The sequence below is a fragment of the Phyllobates terribilis genome, unplaced genomic scaffold (assembly GCF_046119375.1).
Source record: "Phyllobates terribilis strain yellow unplaced genomic scaffold, ASM4611937v1 Scaffold_1__5_contigs__length_1240528914, whole genome shotgun sequence".
NCBI classification, from domain to species: Eukaryota; Metazoa; Chordata; class Amphibia; order Anura; family Dendrobatidae; genus Phyllobates; species Phyllobates terribilis.
The window spans coordinates 1,019,578,784-1,019,599,371 of NW_027362761.1; the positions used below are offsets into that span (position 1 = coordinate 1,019,578,784).

General features: G+C 46.9%; 1 long non-coding RNA gene across 1 annotated transcript in view; it reads right to left on the reverse strand.

The window, feature by feature from the left end:
• Nucleotides 1-1,105: 1,105 nt before the first annotated feature.
• Nucleotides 1,106-20,588, reverse strand: part of LOC141157323 (uncharacterized) — a 62,640-nt gene continuing 43,157 nt past the window's right edge. The window contains exon 2 of the long non-coding RNA XR_012247783.1: nt 1,106-1,787. This is a non-coding gene — a long non-coding RNA (uncharacterized lncRNA). The remainder of the gene's footprint in view (nt 1,788-20,588) is intronic.

The window sequence follows — 20,588 nt, forward strand, 5'->3', positions numbered from 1 at the left end:
ATATGACTTGACAATGAAAAGTATTTAGGTATGAAACACGTGTTTTAGGCTATGTGCCCACGATGCAGAAATGCATCTCCCTGGCAGAAAAAATGCATGCGTATTATACATGCGTTTTTCCTGCCAGGGACAAGCGGAAGTGAAGCGTTCTTCACATGCATTTCCGCATGCGGGTTGTCAAGCGCTTTCCAAGCGATGCTAGCATCACTTGGAAAGTGCTTGACAACTTGGTCACACTATATAAATCCATGCAAACGGCATGGGTTTATATAGTGTAACCGTAAAGAATGGTAAAAAATAAAAAAATGAATATATACTTACCTTCTGATGGCCCCCGCAGTCTTGATTCTATCTGTACTGGCTTGCCGGCAGCACGCGGTACACTGAAGGACCTGCCGTCACATGACTAAATGACGTCAGCGCAGGTCCTTTAGTCCACCGCGATCTGCCGGCAAGCGAAGACAAGGACACCGGGGGCCATCAGAAGGTAAGTATAATATTTATTTTTTATTTTATTCTTTTTTTTACAGGTTCTATGGTACTCGGATCCGGAGGAGAGTCTCCTCTCCTCCAAACCCGGGTACCATCCGCACATTGAAACACATGGAATGCACATGTACAGATCCAGTGATGCGGATTCCATGCGTTCCAATGCAAGTCAATGCAGCGCTTCCACAAAATAATTGGTTGTGCTGCATTTTTTTCCGCAATGATAATCCGCAGCGGAAATTTCCGCAGCATGTGCACAGCACATGCGGATTATCATTGGGGAACATGGCAGGCCTTCTACCAAACGTTTTTTAAGCGTTTCTGCAGCGGAATTGCCGCTGCGGAAACGCTTAAAAAACGCATCGTGGGCACACAGCCTAAAGGTTATTTTTGCTTGTTATATATAGTACCAGTTTTCAGTTTGGCTTTTCTTCTCATACTCAAAAATCACGAGAGTAAGTTATCTGGTCCAAGTGTAAATATGCATGATGATTGTAATCACTGATGTGGGAAAGGGTTCATCTGAATAAAAATTGTGTTTGGAAAGTGCTGTGAAATATCATACTATTAGATGAGGAATGGCTAATACACTAAGATCAAAACAATAAAAATGTAATAAAGATCAAATAATATTAATGACCTTGCATTTTATTCATTATTTGTGTAACTTGCTTTCATTGCCAGACATTTATAGAATAAATTGCAAAATAATTAAATCCATTCTTCTACATAGTGAAAAATGGATGCGTAGCATCATAATTAAACATTTATTAATCTACAGAATTTGATAAGTTAAAAGTAATTTGACTGCAATAGAAAATTAAAGTATTCCTACATTGTTTGTAAGTTTGTTCAGCATAATAAATATTTGAAAGGAATTAAATTACTAAATATTCTCTATAAGAGTGACTGAATAACATTTCTTTTATCTGAGGATTCTGCTGTTTGCGTGATTGAGATGAGGCAAGACTTTGTTTGAAGGTCATGAAGAGAAGGAATCAAAGGTGCCAGAGCCACTTGTCTGGGATGCAGTCTGTCATCTCTTATTATAGTTATGTCTGGTTGATGTCTTGACCCATCAGTGGTCAGTTTTTAGTCCAACTCATCCTTCATCTATATGACTCCAGGCAGCCATTTCCCATATCCCTTGCAATTACCAGACTGGTCCCATCTCCAGTGTGCTCCATCACTCTATACTACTTCTACTACCCCAACACTGTTGGAGCTTTTCCTTTTCTTCTTTTTCTTATTCAATTTCTTCACCTTAAAATGATTTGTCTGCAAGTGCAAATTTTTTTCTGTAAGTAAAAAAAATCCATATTATTGACCATACAGAATTAAAAAAGCTCTTACTACTTAGTGAACTTTATAAATAAGAAAACAGGGCTATGACTCAAAGGGGCTAAAAGGTAGGACTCTGTGATTAGGAGGCTTGACTAGGCAGAGTTTTGTAAAAAATACCATTTTGTGGCATAAGCTATTATGGATCCTAAGACGGCATTTTTCATAAGGCAGGGTTATTGGTAGAGGGGTGGCATGTACCAAGGAAGTGGTGTTACTAAAGGCTATACCTGATTGGTTGCTGGAACTGGGGCACCTAGGGCCCCCTGGACAGTGCAGAGGCAGTCCGTTGGTGGATGAGTGTCTCGCCTACCCTCCCTTAATGTGATTTTATAGTATTGTGATGTAGGTTAAGGCCCTGATTTGGGTATGGTGTGGCTACTTGGTGTCTGGCATTATGTCATGGCAGCTGGCAAGACAGTGTGGTGGTATTGTGAAGGGGGAAGGGGACCTGTTTTGGGAGGCTCACCTTCCCCCTTTTGTAAATGGTAAGGAATACTTGTGGTGGTTCCTACTGGGCTAAGGTCTTAGAGGGAAAATTGTAAGGAGCATGATTCACTAGGAAGGCCCCAGAATTGGCATGTTGCGGTTGGGGGCAAAGAGGAGCCGCTGATGGTGCCAGGGTTTTAATTGTTGTCTTCCAAAGACCCTTTCCTGATATTCAGGTCAAGTTTCATAATAATATGATAATGAATATAAATATGGTTAATGTTAATATTAAATAAAGGCTGTTGAGGCCATTTCTTCCAAATCTACTGATGTCTGTCATTATTGATAGGGGGAGGGCAGGGGCAAAAATAAGATAAAAGATTAAGGGGTTATTTGGGTGGTTAAGAAGGGGGCAAAGGTCAGTCATTCCTCAGTCATATTTTTTAACATCTTATTTCTTCGTTAAGATATGATCACTTTAAGTTACAGATTGGAACTCTGAAAATGCAGCACAAATTCTGATGATAACACCCCCCTTTCTAATCTATTTTAGGTGCATGTCACTAACAATAATTATTCTATTTATATAGAACAACATAATCCACACCACTGTACAATTCAGAGGGAACATGTGCAATAATATCAAATATTACAAAGTAAGTGCTTATTCATATGTCAATTTTCTCTTACAAGATAAACGGTCCAAGTTTCATCAATGTTTTTGATCAGTTTCAGATTTTCATCAGAGTGTCATCAGAGTCTGGTCCAATTTTCATCAGTTTTTCTCGCATGGAAAGAAAAGTTTCTCCAGCTTCTCCTATTAGTCCACGAAAAACGGATAGCACAAGGATGTCATCTATGTGCTGTCCGATTTTTTCACTAAGGGCGCAGTCAGACACCATATTACTCGTGCGAGGATCACAATACAATCCTCGGACGGCCCGACAGCTCTCCAGACCTGAGCGTGACAACTACAAAGAAATACGTGCTATCACACTCAGGTCAGGAGAGCTGACAGCCAGCCCGAAGATTGCAATGCGATTCTCGCGTGAGTAATATTGCTGTTTGACTGGACCCTAACCCATAGACTTGCAATGGCGATTTTGATTCAACTCAGATTAATATTGGAGAAGTCTCCATGCTTTTGGATGGAACACTCAGTCCAGGAAAAAAAATCGACCATAGACTATCATTGTTACGAGTGCTATCTGTGAAAACCACAGATGGCAATCATACGAGAAAGACTGACATCTAAATGAGACCTAACACATAATTCACCATTTCAAACAAGAGGATTGAGGACCCTGCTTGGAAGAGATTTCAATCTATAAGCATTGACACATTGCTGTTTTCATTTAGTCCAAGTAATCAATAATATATCACTGCAGTAATAGACTCACCTAAATTATAACCTTTACTAATTTAATTTAAAGGGGTTCTCCAACATAGTAAACCAAGATGGCCACCGTCATCTATTTCAGGCTACAAGCTGTTGGGTTGCTGGAGACAGATGCCTCTGAATTACTATATAGTAGAACAAGTTCTTGTCAGGATGAGGAGCAGCATTGTGAACTAGCATGCTAGCATGACATATTTGCTCACAGGTCTCATAGCAGGAGGAAAAAAGTTACTTTGTTCCACTCACTGAGTCTCTTTATTCTGCTGTAAACTGCCCTGTTGTAAAATAAATGTAAAAATCCTGTTTATCTAAAATGAATTAACCTATACAGTAAATGTTATAAAGAGAAAAAGAAAAGCACCACATCTCCCTAAAAAAAAGCCTAAAAACTATCAAAAAGTCTTATGTACCCCAAATTGGAGTCAATAAAACCTAGCTTTGCACGCTAACATTTTTTTTTTAACCAATTAATTATATAGCACCATCATATTACATAGCGCTTACAGACATCATCACTGTCCCCATTGGGGCTCACAATTTAAGGTCCCTCTGAGTATGTCTACAGAGTGCTGGAAGAAACTCACGCAAATACGGGGAGAACATACAACTCCTTGCAGATGTTATCCTTGGTGGGATTTGTACCCAGGGCCCCAATGTTGCAAGGCTGCAGTGCTAACCACTGAGCTACTGTGCTGATGCCAGAGATAAAGGCCTTTTTATTTAGTGCTATATTTTTTTTTTTTTTTGCCAAGGGGTTACAGCTCACAGGATTCTTTGGATGTCTTTAGGCTGCTCTGCTTTATTACTCTGTGAACAACGCCCCAATTAGTAAAGGCCAAAATTTGCAACTTTTATCCTGTTTATAGGTCCTCTTTAATCCCTTCCCTCCAGAGCCAGTTTTTACCTCCTCTTCTAAGAGCCATAGCTTTTTTTTTTTTTTTCGGTCGGCATCAGGTCCACATCAGGTCCACTCTTAGTCTCAGAACGTTTCACTGCTCTTACTCAGACAATCACACAATATGGCTTATTTGCACTCTATCACACACACTCCAACTACTGTAAATGCTTCCTACCAGGATTGCTAGCTTGATTTTTTTATTTCTTTCTGGACATCTTATAAAAAAAATAAATCATAGACAGCAAACAATTTTTACAGACACACTGTAAAACCATGCTAAATTATTAATATTCACAGCCCATAATACTGCTATGAAGACCTTAGCTGCGTTCTGTGTGAACAATACTGTAAAATGATTATAAAAATAGTCATCACAATCTGTACAAGATTCTCAAGTCATCAAATTGTTTTACAGACAGGGAAAAAAGTGCCGAATTTTTACGGGCTGTCCAAGAAGTTCTGGACAGTTGGTAACTCTGCTTCCTACTAATCATGAAGTGTGGTTGCTGCCTCTTTTTATATTCTGACCCCACCTAGAATGGAGCTTGGTGGATTCCACTCCCTGGCGTCGTTACACATGTTACATTTATCTGCCTGCATACATTTAATATTGAAGGTCCATAGTAAATATGAACCAACCGTTCCATCTTTGTTAGCCATTCACCTTTAACTATTATATATTTTATCTGAATCTTGTCCTACATTTTTTACAGAAGGCATAATAAAGGGTCTTTGTAAAATCTAACTCTACATACATTTTTCTTATAAATTCTATAGTTTATCGTTGCATGATTTGGCCTTAATATATATATATATATATATATATATATATATATATATATATATATATATATGTATGTATTTATGTGCAGGATTATTTCAGGATTTATTTGTAATGTACCAGACTTTCTGGTTTGTAGATGAAAGCATGTGTTGACTATTCATGTTGTATAGTATTGTAGTTATCATCCATAAATTTTATTATCTATTTGAGAAAAATAAAATACTTCTTGGGGTTTTACTAGTTTTTTCCCCTTATATTAGGGATTATTAGAACCATAAAAGTAAAAAGGTCAGAAGACATCTGCGGTCTGTCACTGGGATAAGTGGTTATTTTGCCCTCTACTGGTTATTGAAAACATTACAAAAGTACATAGTAAATTTCCAATCCGCAAAAACCATATGCTATAGCTACTGAATATTAATGTTTCTTGCACCACTGATTATCAGCTCATGTGAAAGGGTCTTTCACCAATTCAATAAACAATATTATGGGCACCACTGTGGCTTGGTAGTGCTCAGGTTCTGGGTTCAAATCCCACCAAGGAAAACATCTGTAAGGCATTCTCCCCATGTTTGCGTGGGTTTCCTCCCAAACTCCAAAGACATACTGATAGAAAATTGGGAACAGTGATGATAATGTATGTAAAGGGCTGCGGAATATGATGGTGTTATATAAGTAAGCATAATAAATAAATAATTTTCAAAAAAGATACTTCTTTTCTTTGATTGTTTTATGAACAATGGACAGTCGTCAATGCTGTACAATATCTCAAAATTCTAGTATAACAATTATAGCAAGTATCTAAAAAAGTGAAAAATTGCAAAGAGTATAATGGAAAAATATATAAAAGATAAGAAGTACAAGGAATGTTAACGTAATTGTTAGGCTGCGTGCACACGATGCGTTTTTCATGCGTTTACGCTGCGGAATCGCATCAAAAACGCATGGTAATCCGCACCCCATGGTCCCCAAAGGCATTCCGCAATGTCAATGCACATGCTGTGGATTTTTCCGCAGTGTTTCTGCAACGCTCATAAATCCGTAGCATGTTCATTAATTTTTCGGAAGTGCAGCGGAAACGCCGCCATTGACTTGCATTGAGACGCATAATATCCGCGTCTGTACATTTGACAAGACTCTCACCCAGACCTGGGTACCATTGTACCTGTAAAAAAAAGAATAAAATAATAAATAAAGTTTATATTCACCTGTCCGGCGGCCCCTGCAGCGCTTCTCCTTCTAGGACCTGAGATGACGTCGCGGTCATGTGACCGCAGGGTGTCTCGCGATAGCCCGGCAACCCGGAAGAAGCTAGGACGAGCGCGACAGCACACGCCGGGGCATCGGGGGTGAGTATAGCTTTATTTTTTTTATTTTTACGGTCACACTGTATAAATCCATACCGTTAGCATGGATTTATACAGTGTGACCTAGTTGTCAAGCATTTTCCAAGTGATGCTATCGCCTGGAAAGTGCTTGTCAGTCCGCATGCGGAAACACATGCGTTAACGCATGTGGATACGCATGTGAATCTGCATGTATTCTGCAGGAAAAACGCATGCACAATCTGCATGCGTTTTTTCTGCCAGGGAGATGCAGAAATGCTGCAGAAATTTTCTGCTTCATTTCTGCATCGTGGGCACATAGCCTTATAGAAATAGGCCTTTACAGGCTGCATGTACCATCATTTCACAGGATAAAATTACAACATGACAGACTGTATGCAGTAAAATGATGTCATGCTTTGCAATATCTAACGCAAAACGAAAAGTTGCTCTGTTAAACTTCTGTAAGGATATGCCATGAAATATTTTCTGTATATCAATTTGACCAATCTTCATGTTTGTTGAAGAAATTTCTGAATAACAGACATAAATATTTGATCAGGAGGCACATGTATTTTATACTATGGAAAGAGTATATTCTCAAAGAAACACTAAACAAAGAAAATGTAAAGAAAAAAATATCTCGGCACTTGCTCCCTTAACCTACTCTTTATATTTTATTTTATTCGAACTAGTACTACATATAAAACAGAGAAATCTATGAAGAAATTGTCATGTGCCTGTCCCAGCTGATCTGGGTTTTGCTCCGATCCCTGTTGACCACCAACCTTTACTGTGCTCAACACCAGGTTCTGTAGGTTGCCGGGCGTGTACCTGTGATATCATATCCCTTGGCCTCAAAAGGCCCAGTTAGAGACACACCGGTGTCTTAGTACTGAGACTCTAGTTCAGTTACTGTTTGGTTTATGCCACGATCTCCTCATCTTGCAAAACCTCAGTGACCCTACATATCTTTAGTCCTAACCCTCTGCTAACCATCCCTTGGAATAACCCATCTAGTGCCGGTTAACCCACTGCTAGCCATCTCATGGATTAAGACATCAGTTGTAATAAACTAAGGAAATGTTATATGAATCTGTTCATATTTTTCATTTATCTTGCAAAATTTCTGTGATCTTGTACGCCCTCAGTCATGCCCGCCAAACCTCTGCTTTCCATCTCCTGAATTGACCCATCAGTTGCAGTAAGCTATCGAACTGTTATAGAACTCTGTTCATACTGTGCATTTGTGACACCCCAGGGGTCTGGTTGCCACAGTGATAGAGATGTTATGTCTGAGAGCAGGTGGGAGGTCCTTTGGTCAGGGATCCTGTGCATGCCACACCTCCTGCCCAGTCTTGGGAGGGGAAGAACTTCCCCTATATAAACCCGGGGCTGAAGCAGGGTTAGGAGTCCAGGAGAGTAGAGACAAGAGAGAGTCATAGGAAGAAACAGCTGGAGCTCAGTGGGAGCAATACTACTACGAGTCAGGGGCTGGCAGCTGCAGAGCTCGCCCTGACTGAGAAGCTTTCTTACCGGACCCGGCGTCCGAGGCTGTGGGGACTAACTCTTACCCAGCAGCAGAAGCCGACCGGCAGGGGATTTCAGGTCCTCAGGCCCAGAAACCCGAAGGCACGGTCACACGTGTGGGACCAGCACCGCCATCGTGGAGCGGAAGCCAATAGAAGGCCCCGAGTCACCGGCCATACGGGTGAGCACCACACGGTACACTCAGGGACGTGGGCTACTTATATCCGCTTTTAGCAAGGTAGCCAGAAGAGTACAGTCAGTTTGGGAGGCCTACAACTCCGCCTGGCCAGGGGAGATCCCATCTGCTCAAGGACTGACCAGGCCCCGTTCGCTAGCAAGTACTCCGGGAGGGTCTATCGTTGTTACCAGTAAAGACCCTGAATTACACCGCACCGTCTCTGAGTGGTTCCTGCTACCCCCATCTTCCACGTCGGCTGCCCTGAGGCCATACCCCTCCCGTTGGGGGTTATACTATCACGCTGCACAATTCTACACCGGCCTCAGCGGTCTGCCCTGCAGCGGCAGCTCCATAGCTGCAAATCAACGGGTGGCGTAGTCGACACTCAAATAACATCTATCAAGACTGCCACACACTGAGTCTGACCCCCTGGGCACGGACCGGGTCCCCGCCACTCGGAGACTACAACCCTCATCTGATCCGGTTCCGGGTAAGCCCCCGTGCGCGAGACGCGGCGCGACACAGCAGGCCCAGGGGCGCGTCAACTTTTGGCGTAGTCGGCAGGATTTCGTGCCCGCAACCACCGGGTACTGCGTGCCTGAAAAAGACTGTTCAAACTTACCAGTGGTGAAGATTCCCGCCATCCGGCGCCATCTTCAGCCTTCTTCCCGCCATCGGTGAAGATTCCCACCATCCGGCGCCATTTTCAGCCTTCTTCCCGCCTTCCGTGGAGTTTTCCCGCCGTTGGACGCCATCTTGAAGACGCCGCGCGGGAAGAAGAGGGGCGTGGACTCCGAAAGCGCGCGAGAACTGAAGCCCCGCCTCACGTCCGGACGTTGCGTAAGGTCCTGGAAGGAGCCCAGCAGACGCCGACGTCACAGGAGCGCGACGGAAGGTCCTCAACCCTGACGATCCACTGCGGAGCCGCGGCCTACGGAAGAGGATCATCGCAAGGTAGGCCACGGTCCACTAGGGGGGAGGAAGATGTCGGATACGGAGGAGAGCTTCACTGCCTCAACCCCCGCCAGCGCCAGCGCTGCTGCAGTCATGCCTTTTACCATGCCCTATATTCCGGGAGCAGCCTGGCTACCCCAATACTCAGGGGAGTCACATACCCTGAATGACTTTAGAGAAAAGCTGGATAGCCTCTTCCAGGTGTACCCCCTCACAGAAGAGCAAAAAGTAAGCATCCTGGTGGCCCAACTAACCGGGGCAGCCCAAAGGGAGGTAAAGTCCTGGCCACCTGGGAGGAGGACTGTCGCAGGGATACTAACCCGGCTGAGGGACACCTTTGATACCCGCACCTCAGCCGAGATTAAGCTTAAATTCTATGGGTGCAAGCAGCGAGCACATGAGAGTATAAGGGACTATGCACTAAACCTACAAGAGGCCCTGAGAGCCATTAAGCAGACCGACCCCGACAGCGTGGGAAACGAGGACAGGCTGTTGACCGAACAATTTATAGAGGGACTATATTGCAATGTCCACCGAACCCAGTTGCGGGCCATAGCCTTACAGGATCCTCATCTGGACTTTGCACAGTTCAAGGACAGAGCCATCCGGGTGCTCCGAGAACCGGCACCGGGTGGTGTTGTGACCCACAGGCGCCCAGCTATCACTTACCACCAGGAGGCGGCGCCCTTGTCGGCAGGGCCTGTGGGGGCTGATGCGCAGGCTTTGAACAATGACCCGGCTCCAGACCTGCACCATCAGGTCCAAGAGCTAGCTAAAAGCGTTGCTGCGCTAACCCGAACTGTGCAGTCGTTACAGGTTTCCGCTCCAGGGAAGATCCAGCTGGCATCCGGACCAGAGGACATCCCGTGGCGTCGACCAAGGAGGACCCCACCGGCCAGAGGAAGACCCAGCGACCGATACAACGAGGACGGACAACCCATCTGCCGCCGCTGCAATCAACCCGGACATATGGCAAGGTACTGTCCTTTAAACTGGCACAACCTGGGGTAGAGGGCCAACCCCCAGGAAAAAGATCACCAGGCCCATCGAGCTGGCGCGACAAATATGTGGGAGGACGTCCAGTCTTGCCTGTGGTACTGGATGGCATTCCTATGAGTGCCCTACTGGACACCGGGTCACAGGTCACCACCATCCCGTACGTGCTCTTCAAGCAGTACTGGAATGACTCGGATATAACCCGCTACCCTGACGACGACTTGAGTATTATTGCCAGCAATGGTCAACCCGTGCCGCAGATCGGATTTAAAGAGATGACCATTAAAATCGGTAGAGTCGAACTGGCAGCACAGGGACTGATCATTGTAGACATTGACAAGCGTGAGAGTCACCCAAAGATAACTCTAGGAACTAATGTGATTGAAAATTGTCTTGCAGAGGTGATTTTCATTTTACAGCAGGTTGCCAAGAACGCCAGCTCCGGCCAGCAGCGAGTGCTCCAGAAAGAGATCCGGGCACTGATGCGACGGCAACAGGTGGAACTCTCCGGCGGTGAGATTGGTAGTGTAAGAATGTGTGACCCTTTCCCTATTGCCATACCCCCGAAAAGTGAAATGATGATTTGGTGCCGGGCAGCTATTGGTCTGAGAGGTAGAGATTACCAGGCCATGGTAGAGCCAGTCTACTCAGACAGTAGGCCCACCATTTTGACAGCCCGGGGGGTAGTTGATGTACGCCATGGGAGGGTGCCCGTTCGCATAATAAATATCGGGAAGAGGGAAGTGTACCTACCCCGGTATGCCACGCTAGCCAAATTATACACCATCAACCAAAATTCTATACAGTCTGTGGAACCCTTGCCTCCATCTCACCCGGAGGAAGGTAACGGCTCTAAGAAAATAATGGAGGATTGGTGTCAGCAACTACATTTGGGTACTGACTCCACTCCCTCCCATCAGAAACAGGGAGTCTATCGGGTGGTTCAAGAGTACGAGAGAGTGTTTAGTAAACACCCGTTAGACTTCGGGCGAGTCAAGGGGGTGGAACACCACATCCCCACGGTAGACCATCCTCCCATAAAAGAGAGGTATCGACCCGTACCCCCTGCGCTCTACCAACACGCCAAGGGGATGCTTAGAGACATGAAGGAGGCTGGGGTAATCAAGGATAGCTGTAGCCCCTGGGCAGCCCCACTAGTCTTAGTCAAAAAGAAAGACAACACCATGAGAATGTGTGTAGATTACCGGAAAATCAACCGAATCACACACAAGGATGCGTACCCCTTACCAAGGATAGAGGAGTCTTTGGCTGCTTTAAAATCTGCTAACTTCTTCTCTACCTTGGATCTCACTAGCGGGTACTGGCAGGTTCCTGTAGCAGAGGCGGACCGGGAGAAGACCGCATTCACCACCCCGATGGGACTTAGCGAGTTTACTTGTATGCCGTTCGGACTCTGCAATGCACCAGGAACCTTCCAACGATTAATGGAGTGCTGTCTGGGACACAGAAACTTCGAGACGGTCCTGCTATACCTGGACGATGTCATCGTATATTCCAAGACTTATGAGGACCACCTGAAACACCTGGCGGAAGTGTTCGAAGCCCTGGCAAGTTATGGCCTGAAGGTGAAACCCTCTAATTGTCACCTCCTGAAGCCAAAGGTGCAGTACCTGGGACACGTGGTGAGTGCTGACGGAGTGGCTCCCGACCCTGATAAGATCACCGCAATTAAGGAATGGCCAAGCCCCTCCAGCGTAAAGGAAGTGAGGCAGTTCCTCGGGTTGGTAGGCTACTACCGAAGGTTTATTCCCGGTTTCACCAGAAAGGCAGCTCCTATGCAGGACTTCCTGATAGGCCAGTCCAGGAAGGCCAAGAACCAGAAGCCACCCTTCAGATGGGAGAAGCTGGAAGAAGAGTCCTTCCGCCAGCTGAAGATGGCCCTCACGGGGGATGAAATCCTGGCATACCCTGATTATAGCCAGCCCTTTATCCTCTACACCGACGCCAGTAACATCGGGCTAGGAGCCGTACTGTCCCAGATTCAGCAGGGGAAAGAACGAGTAATCGCTTACGCTAGCCGAAAACTGCGACCCACCGAAAGAAACCCTGAGAATTACAGCTCATTTAAGCTAGAGTTCCTGGCAGTGGTGTGGGCAGTCACCGAACGCTTTAAGCACTACCTCGCTTCTTCCCGGTTCACCGTGTACACAGATAACAACCCGTTGACACACCTGGACACGGCAAGACTCGGTGCCCTAGAGCAGAGATGGATGGCCCGTCTGTCCAACTACGAGTTCACAATCAAATACCGGGCAGGACGCTCCAATACCAACGCGGACGCCCTGTCCAGGATGCCAAACCTACCGGACGTAGGAGAAGATCCAGAGGGACTGGAAGAAGTCGAACTCCCCGCGTTCCACCGTCATGGGACTATCCAGTATTCCCATCGGGTAAGGAGTAAGCAAGCCGCTACGTTTAACCCCTTGCCTCACTACAACTGGGAGGAAACGCAAGACAGTGACCCTGCCGTCCGGCTGGTAAAGGAGATGCTGACTCGGCCAGAGGCTCGCCTTGACCCAGACGCTCCGGAGGAAGCCAAGCAACTGTGGGCTGAGAAGAGTCGACTGTTCCTTTACAAGGGGAAGTTGTGCCGCAGAATGGTTAACTCCCGGACGCATGAACTAATCTGGCAAGTAGTGGTGCCACGGAGAGACGCAGCCATGGTGATGGAGGCATACCACGACGGGGCTGGACACTTCGGATGGAAGAAGCTGGAGTTCCTGCTGCGTGGGCGGTTCCACTGGGTAGGCATGAGGGGAACCATCGAGAGGTGGTGCAGAGACTGTGGCCCATGCAACCTAAGAAGGAAGGACCGTGCCAGCCAGAAGACTCCCCTGCAGTCCATCGTCACCCGGCAGCCGTTGGAACTGGTAGCCTTGGATCATGTAAAACTGACCCCAAGCAGAAGTGGCTACGTCTACGCGTTAACCATTGTGGATCATTACTCCCGGTTCTTGGTTGTCGTCCCCGTTAAGGACTTAACGGCTCAAACAGCAGCTAGAGCCTTCCAGCAGCACTTCTGCCGTCCACACGGGTACCCGGACCAAGTGCTGACGGACCAGGGACCTGCCTTTGAAGCGGAGGTCTTCCAGGAATTCTGCAATCTGTATGGCTGCCGGAAGATAAGGACGACACCCTATCATCCGCAAACTAATGGACTTTGTGAGAAAATGAACCAGGTGGTAATGGATCTCCTGAAAATGTTGCCCCTGGAAGAACGCAGTCTGTGGCCTGAGAAGCTGCCCGATCTGGTGGACCTATACAACCACATCCCGGTAGGTTCCACCAACTGTACCCCGGCTTACCTAATGAGGGCGAGACCTGGTAAGTTACCTGTTGACCTGGAAATGGGAGTCCTGACACCCGAGGACACTTCACCAGAAGCAGACTGGGACACAGAGAGGCAGCAGCAGTACCGGAAAGTACAGGAGAGCGTGGAGCGAAGTCTCTGTCAGGCTAGGGAAAGACAAGAGAAAACTTACAACCAGTATGCTCCCGCTGTTCCCCTGGTACCCGGAGAGCAGGTCTTGAAGAGGAAAAGACGGCTCCACAAGTTGGACGACCAGTGGGAGAAGGACCCGTACACCGTACTGCCCTCAAGCCACGAGAACCCAAAAGTCTGTACCATCAGTAAAGACGGAGGGGAGACCATAGCCATTGTATCCCGGGATCACCTGAAGAAGTGTCCTGAACAGCTACGGAACCCTGAAGAGGAACAAGAAGACCATCGACCCGTAGAGGAAAGGGAAGATATGGTTAGTACTGTGCTCGGAGACTTCCCTCGGTCCTGGACTCAAGTCAATGGTGCAGTTGTGGTACCCGTCCTCACGTTCCTTCAACCAGCATCCCAAGTGCCTACGGAGCAACAGGTAGAGCTGGAAGAGCAGCCGGTCCAGGAGGCAGAAGACTCCACACAAGCAGAACAGGAGGATCAACCCTCTGCTTATAGTGAGCCTGCCGTACCCCTAGTGAGCCAAAGAGCCGGTAGACAGCTGCCCAGTTTACCCTTGACAGCTCCTACACCCTGTAGTTCAGGGCTAGACAGTCAGCTCCGTAGGTCCACTAGGGCCACTAGAGGCCAGTTACCCGCACGGTGGAGGATTTGAAGTGTATAAATTGTTTTATTTATGTTTACCTGTGTATTGTTGCTTGTGTATAATTTTGTGTTTCTAGTTATTTGTAGGAGTCCTTGGTGGATTTACCGGGAATCCTTGTACATAGTTGGAGCGTAACCCAGGACGGACTAAAGACTGTTAAGGACTCGGGGTAGGACAAACCCCTACCTGGTTACGTCTCCCTGTTTTGGTGAAATGGACACCTTGCTTTTCTTCAAAGACTGCACCCGGTTACGGACATGCCGTAACCATCTTTATATGTTTTTCTTATTGTATTATTATTGTTTTTATCTTGTTATGTTTTTCTAAAATATGTTTAGTCCCGGAGTACTAAATTTCACTAGGGGGGAATGTGACACCCCAGGGGTCTGGTTGCCACAGTGATAGAGATGTTATGTCTGAGAGCAGGTGGGAGGTCCTTTGGTCAGGGATCCTGTGCATGCCACACCTCCTGCCCAGTCTTGGGAGGGGAAGAACTTCCCCTATATAAACCCGGGGCTGAAGCAGGGTTAGGAGTCCAGGAGAGTAGAGACAAGAGAGAGTCATAGGAAGAAACAGCTGGAGCTCAGTGGGAGCAATACTACTACGAGTCAGGGGCTGGCAGCTGCAGAGCTCGCCCTGACTGAGAAGCTTTCTTACCGGACCCGGCGTCCGAGGCTGTGGGGACTAACTCTTACCCAGCAGCAGAAGCCGACCGGCAGGGGATTTCAGGTCCTCAGGCCCAGAAACCCGAAGGCACGGTCACACGTGTGGGACCAGCACCGCCATCGTGGAGCGGAAGCCAATAGAAGGCCCCGAGTCACCGGCCATACGGGTGAGCACCACACGGTACACTCAGGGACGTGGGCTACTTATATCCGCTTCTAGCAAGGTAGCCAGAAGAGTACAGTCAGTTTGGGAGGCCTACAACTCCGCCTGGCCAGGGGAGATCCCATCTGCTCAAGGACTGACCAGGCCCCGTTCGCTAGCAAGTACTCCGGGAGGGTCTATCGTTGTTACCAGTAAAGACCCTGAATTACACCGCACCGTCTCTGAGTGGTTCCTGCTACCCCCATCTTCCACGTCGGCTGCCCTGAGGCCATACCCCTCCCGTTGGGGGTTATACTATCACGCTGCACAATTCTACACCGGCCTCAGCGGTCTGCCCTGCAGCGGCAGCTCCATAGCTGCAAATCAACGGGTGGCGTAGTCGACACTCAAATAACATCTATCAAGACTGCCACACACTGAGTCTGACCCCCTGGGCACGGACCGGGTCCCCGCCACTCGGAGACTACAACCCTCATCTGATCCGGTTCCGGGTAAGCCCCCGTGCGCAAGACGCGGCGCGACACAGCAGGCCCAGGGGCGCGTCACATTCATCCTTGCAAATACAGCTGTGGTTCCTCTGGCTTCCTCTGTGTACTGCCACGGACCAAGATTTCACTATTCTTCTGGCTTCCTGGTCCTGTGAATCCAGAGTATCAGAGTCCTGGTTCCTCCACGTTATCTCTGGCCATCTGCACAAATTCCCTGGGTCTGTGTTACCACTCTGATCTTCAGCTTGGTGAGTCCATGTCACAAAGGTGAGTCTAACAGAAATCTGTGTGCATTTCAGGATTTTAGCCATGTTCCAATTCTTCTTCCTATTATCCTTTGTGTGTGTCTGTAAGACAATTGGCTGCAGCATAAAACTTCTTCTGCCTTTTATACAATAGGATATAAGATTTATAAGCTCCTCACCTTTCACTGAGGGGATAGGACTTTTGCAGCCATTGATGGAAGTGATAAGCAGCTGTGACATGCAGAAGTAGTGCTTTTGCAGAGTGTGACATGCAGAAGTAGTGCTGGTGCTTTAAAAGCATCCAGCAATTAGAGGGGTTAACACAGTCACAGGAGAAGGGGAGTGTTTTAGCAGAGCCCCAGGGGGATTGTTGGGAAGTTGTTTACTGTTTGGCTAGAGCTGAAGAGGAAGAGAAAGGTGGTGTGTGTGATCTGTATCTCACAGAAGTGCCCCTGCAAGTGAAAAGGATTACAGTCAGGAGTGAAGCTAAGTACAGGTCAGGTAGAGTTCTTGAACTAGCAGTGCAGAGTATTGTCAGGCATAAAGATAAGGTCTGGAAGAAATGGTGTCACAGGGATCATCTCCCTCAGCCAACCCTCCCCCCTCCTCCATCTCACTGTGCTGTAAAGAATGCCGTGTTCATTAATCTGCCTTTGCATTAGAACTGTGCTGTCCTGTACTACTGGGAAGGCTTTGAACTGCTGTGCTGCTAAGGAAAATGTACTGTTTGTTACTGGAGCCTGTTGCTCATAAGACTTAACTTGCACTGGCTGTGCGGCTTCTTATTAAATGCTACTGTTCTACCGTTTATGAGGACTCTTGTCAAGAGTGTCTGGTCAGCAAGTGAAACAACCTACGTGTCTGTGCCTGAGGGTCAATACCCCTGTGTGCCTGAGAGAAGCTGCAGCACATGATCTATGGTCGCCCTGAGTAACGGTTCCCCCAGGATTCCAAAGAATTCATGTAACCTGTCTCGCCCCTATCTGAACCTAGTGGCATGCGCGTAACATTGGTGGCCCGTACGGCGAATCCTGAGCGGGAATTAGCATGTACAGGGAGAAGAGGAAAAGTGGTTGAAGTTGGAGGATGGAGGGCCGGCACCAATTACCAAAAGCGGGAATCTCAGTCCACATACTGAACTACAGGAATTGAAAAAACAATTCAAAGCCCTATCAACAGCCTTGCAGGAATCGACCAAAACCTCTGAACAGGTGAGAGACTCAGACAGGACCTTTAACCTGCTCGGGTTAGATATATCAGGGAGACAGTCCTCTCTAACACCACAAATCACCATAAGGAAAGAATTCAAGATCCTGGGACAGATTGGAGAGTGTGAATAGACAGAGAAACTGTCTTATATGAACTTGTTGCACCAGATCGATACAAGAGTACAGGAAGGTTGCCAGCCAGATGAGATCGTTGAGGGGGTGGTGAAAGCGATCAGCCCAGGACTGAACCTCCGTAGTGTGCTAGAAATGAAGAGTCAATTGACCTTGCCACAGCTGAAGATGATTTTAAAAGGACACTATAAAAAAGAGAGTACTTCAGAATTGTTCCACCGACTCATTAACCTCTCACAGAAAAATAATGAATCACCCCAAAGTTTCTTGTTCAGATCAATTGAACTGAAGGATAGACTGTCATTTGCATGCAGAGATGTAGAAGTGGAAGAGAAGTTTGATGCTGGACTAGTCCATAAGAAGTTCTTCAGATCATTGGGAATGGGATTAATCAGCAAAGATATTAAGTTGCAGCTGAAACAGTACCTCGAAGATCCTGGCATTTTGAATGAAGTCCTAATTGAAAAAATGAGTGAGGCCACTTGTTTGGATACAGAGAGCAAACAGAAATTAAAGAAAGACTCTGCTCCTAAAATCACCAAAATGAGTCAGCTGAAGTTGGAGACTCCCAGTGGCCAGTCCGAAGATCATCATAGAGACTCTCCAGTGCCACCTCCGAGAAGGAACCTTAAATTACCGACAAAAGAGAGGCCTGCCAGCGCTGACTGGGAGGAACTAATAGGAGAACTGCGAGCCGAGTTGATTGAGGTGAAAAAGTTGATTCATTTCAGGCCAGAACCTGTATTCCTCAGACCCAGGAGTGGGTTTCAAAACAGAAGATACCCGGCTTGTGAAGCGTGCTGTTTATTATATCAGTGTACGGTATGTGTCCACTGGCTAAGATGTGGTGAGGAAGGACATTATGCCAAGGAGTGCCAATGGCTGCGGTCGTTTGGGTTAAAAGACAGGAGGTTGCCAGTGCGGGGCGACTGATAACCGCGACACGGAGGAGGCCCCAGAAGCAAATCCAAATCTCACCAAACCCCAGAACAGTGCATGAGGTAAAACGGCTGCATCAGTACTATCCCCAAGTGTGTTCCCGTCTACAACAGCTGCAAGGGAGACGGGGCATCAGTTACTTAATGCCCAGTGCAGAAGTCAAATGATATACTCCTGGGAGGAGGATTCCTCAGTCAGTAAAGATAGCCTCATCAACCTAATTGGTGAAAGGTGCTTTATACACTGCCAGCTAGATGGACTCCTAGTAAAAGCACACAGGAGCCCAAGCGAGCCTTTTAAATGAAAAATGGAGAAGGTGCTACCTGACACACACTAGCCTTCGGTCACTAAAAGAACTATTGGGACCAGAGGAACTCCACGGCAAAGCCGTCAACCAGACCACAATCCCTTTCATAGGCTGGGTGGAAGTGACTTTCCAACTCAGGGCCACAAAGAACAGCAACACCATTGACCTCTTGGTACCTTTTCTCGTGTCCAGTGATCAGAACGTGGCAGAGGATCCTATCTTGGGTTATAATGTAATCAGTGAAGTCATCACGAAACACAAGTCAGGGATACTGGTGGTGGATGCAATTGCCACATTGCTTGCCATACCCATCACCGTGGTGGAAAACGTGATCCATAGAGTAAAGAAAGCACAGAATACAATGGACCTAAAAGAAGTCAAGCTAGGCTGGCGCCCAACCATCATCCCTGCAAACCAAATGGTGGGGGTGAGGTGGAGAAAAGTCAAGAAAAGACTGTTCGTGCCAAAAGACTCCTCAGAACTTCCGGAAGGCCTAGTTCAAGGTGACACTGTGCTTACGATTCCTACTGGTGGGTTTGTTAAAGTGACAATACCGGTGATGAATACTACGAGTCACAAAATTAGACTGGATCCAAAGACTGTGTTTGGTCACATCGAAACCATTAAAAATATATATCCAGCCAGTGTGAGACCCACCCAGGGGTCTACAGTGAATTCAGTCTCCCCACCAAGGAACAGGAATTGCCCTGGGGAAGAAATTGTACGACCCACCTCGGAGTCCTGGGTCCCCCAATACCCCTGGAACACTTGTGTGCTGAAGGTCTAGCGGCTGCAAAACAGATGCTGAGAGAAGAGTGTCATGCGTTCTCTAAAGATGACTCTGATATAGGCTGTATCCCATCGTTGCAGTTGAAAATCAATTTGAAAGACACAACCCCAGTAACCAGAATGCCAAAACCATTACACCGTGAAGTGAAAGAATATTTACAAGATCTCATCAACAGAGGTTGGGTCCAAAAGTCAAAGTCGTCATATTCCTCTCCTATTGCCAGGTGTGTTAGTGTTAGGAAGAAGGACGGTACACTGAGACTCTGTTGTGATTACCGGGAACTAAACCGAAAGTCAGTACCTGATCGACACCTGATACCAAAGATCCAAGATATGCTGGATAGCCTATCAGGAAGCACCTGGTTCTCTGTCCTCGATCAGGGTAAGGAATACGACCAAGGGTTTGTCGAAGAATCCAGTAGACCATTGACAGTATTCATCACACCGTGGGGATTATATGAGAGGATCCGACTACCGTTTGGGCTCAGTTCAGCTCCAGCAGAATTCCAGAGGAGCATGGAGACATGTTTAGAAGGATTGTGGGACCATATCTGCCAGCCATACTTGGATGACAATGTGGTACACAGCAAAACCTTCTGGGAGCATGTTGAACACGTGAGGACCATATTACAATGGTATCAACAACACGGAGTTAAGTTGACCCCAAAGAAGTGTGAACTGTTCAAAAGACAAGTCCGATTTCTAGGGAAAATTGTGTCTGGAGAAGTATATACCATGGACCCAGCAAAAATGGCTCCGGTACTGGCCTTAAAAGACAAGGGGCCCTCTACCGTCTGGGAGTTGAGGCAGATATTAAAATTCCTCTCCAATTATTGTACTTACGTTCGGAACTTCTCCAGGATTGCCGCCCCACTATACCTCCTCTTAGGGGGGATGACAGAGACAACAACACCCATGGAGAAAAAGAAGAATGCGGGTAGGACCGGGCTTAAATGAAACAACGCCGTTTCATTCCAACAGCCCATTCTCTGGACAGCAGACCACCAGGAGGTATTGGAAGGGCTAGTAGACTACCTGGTAAAACCACCCATCTTGGGATATCCTGATTTCAATTTACCATTTGTTATTCATTGTGAAGCTTCTCAAGTTGGACTGGGAGCTGACCTGTATCAGCATCAAGATGGAAAAATGATAGTCATCGGTTACCGTTCTAGAACGCTGACAGACGCCGAGAAGAATTACCATGTACA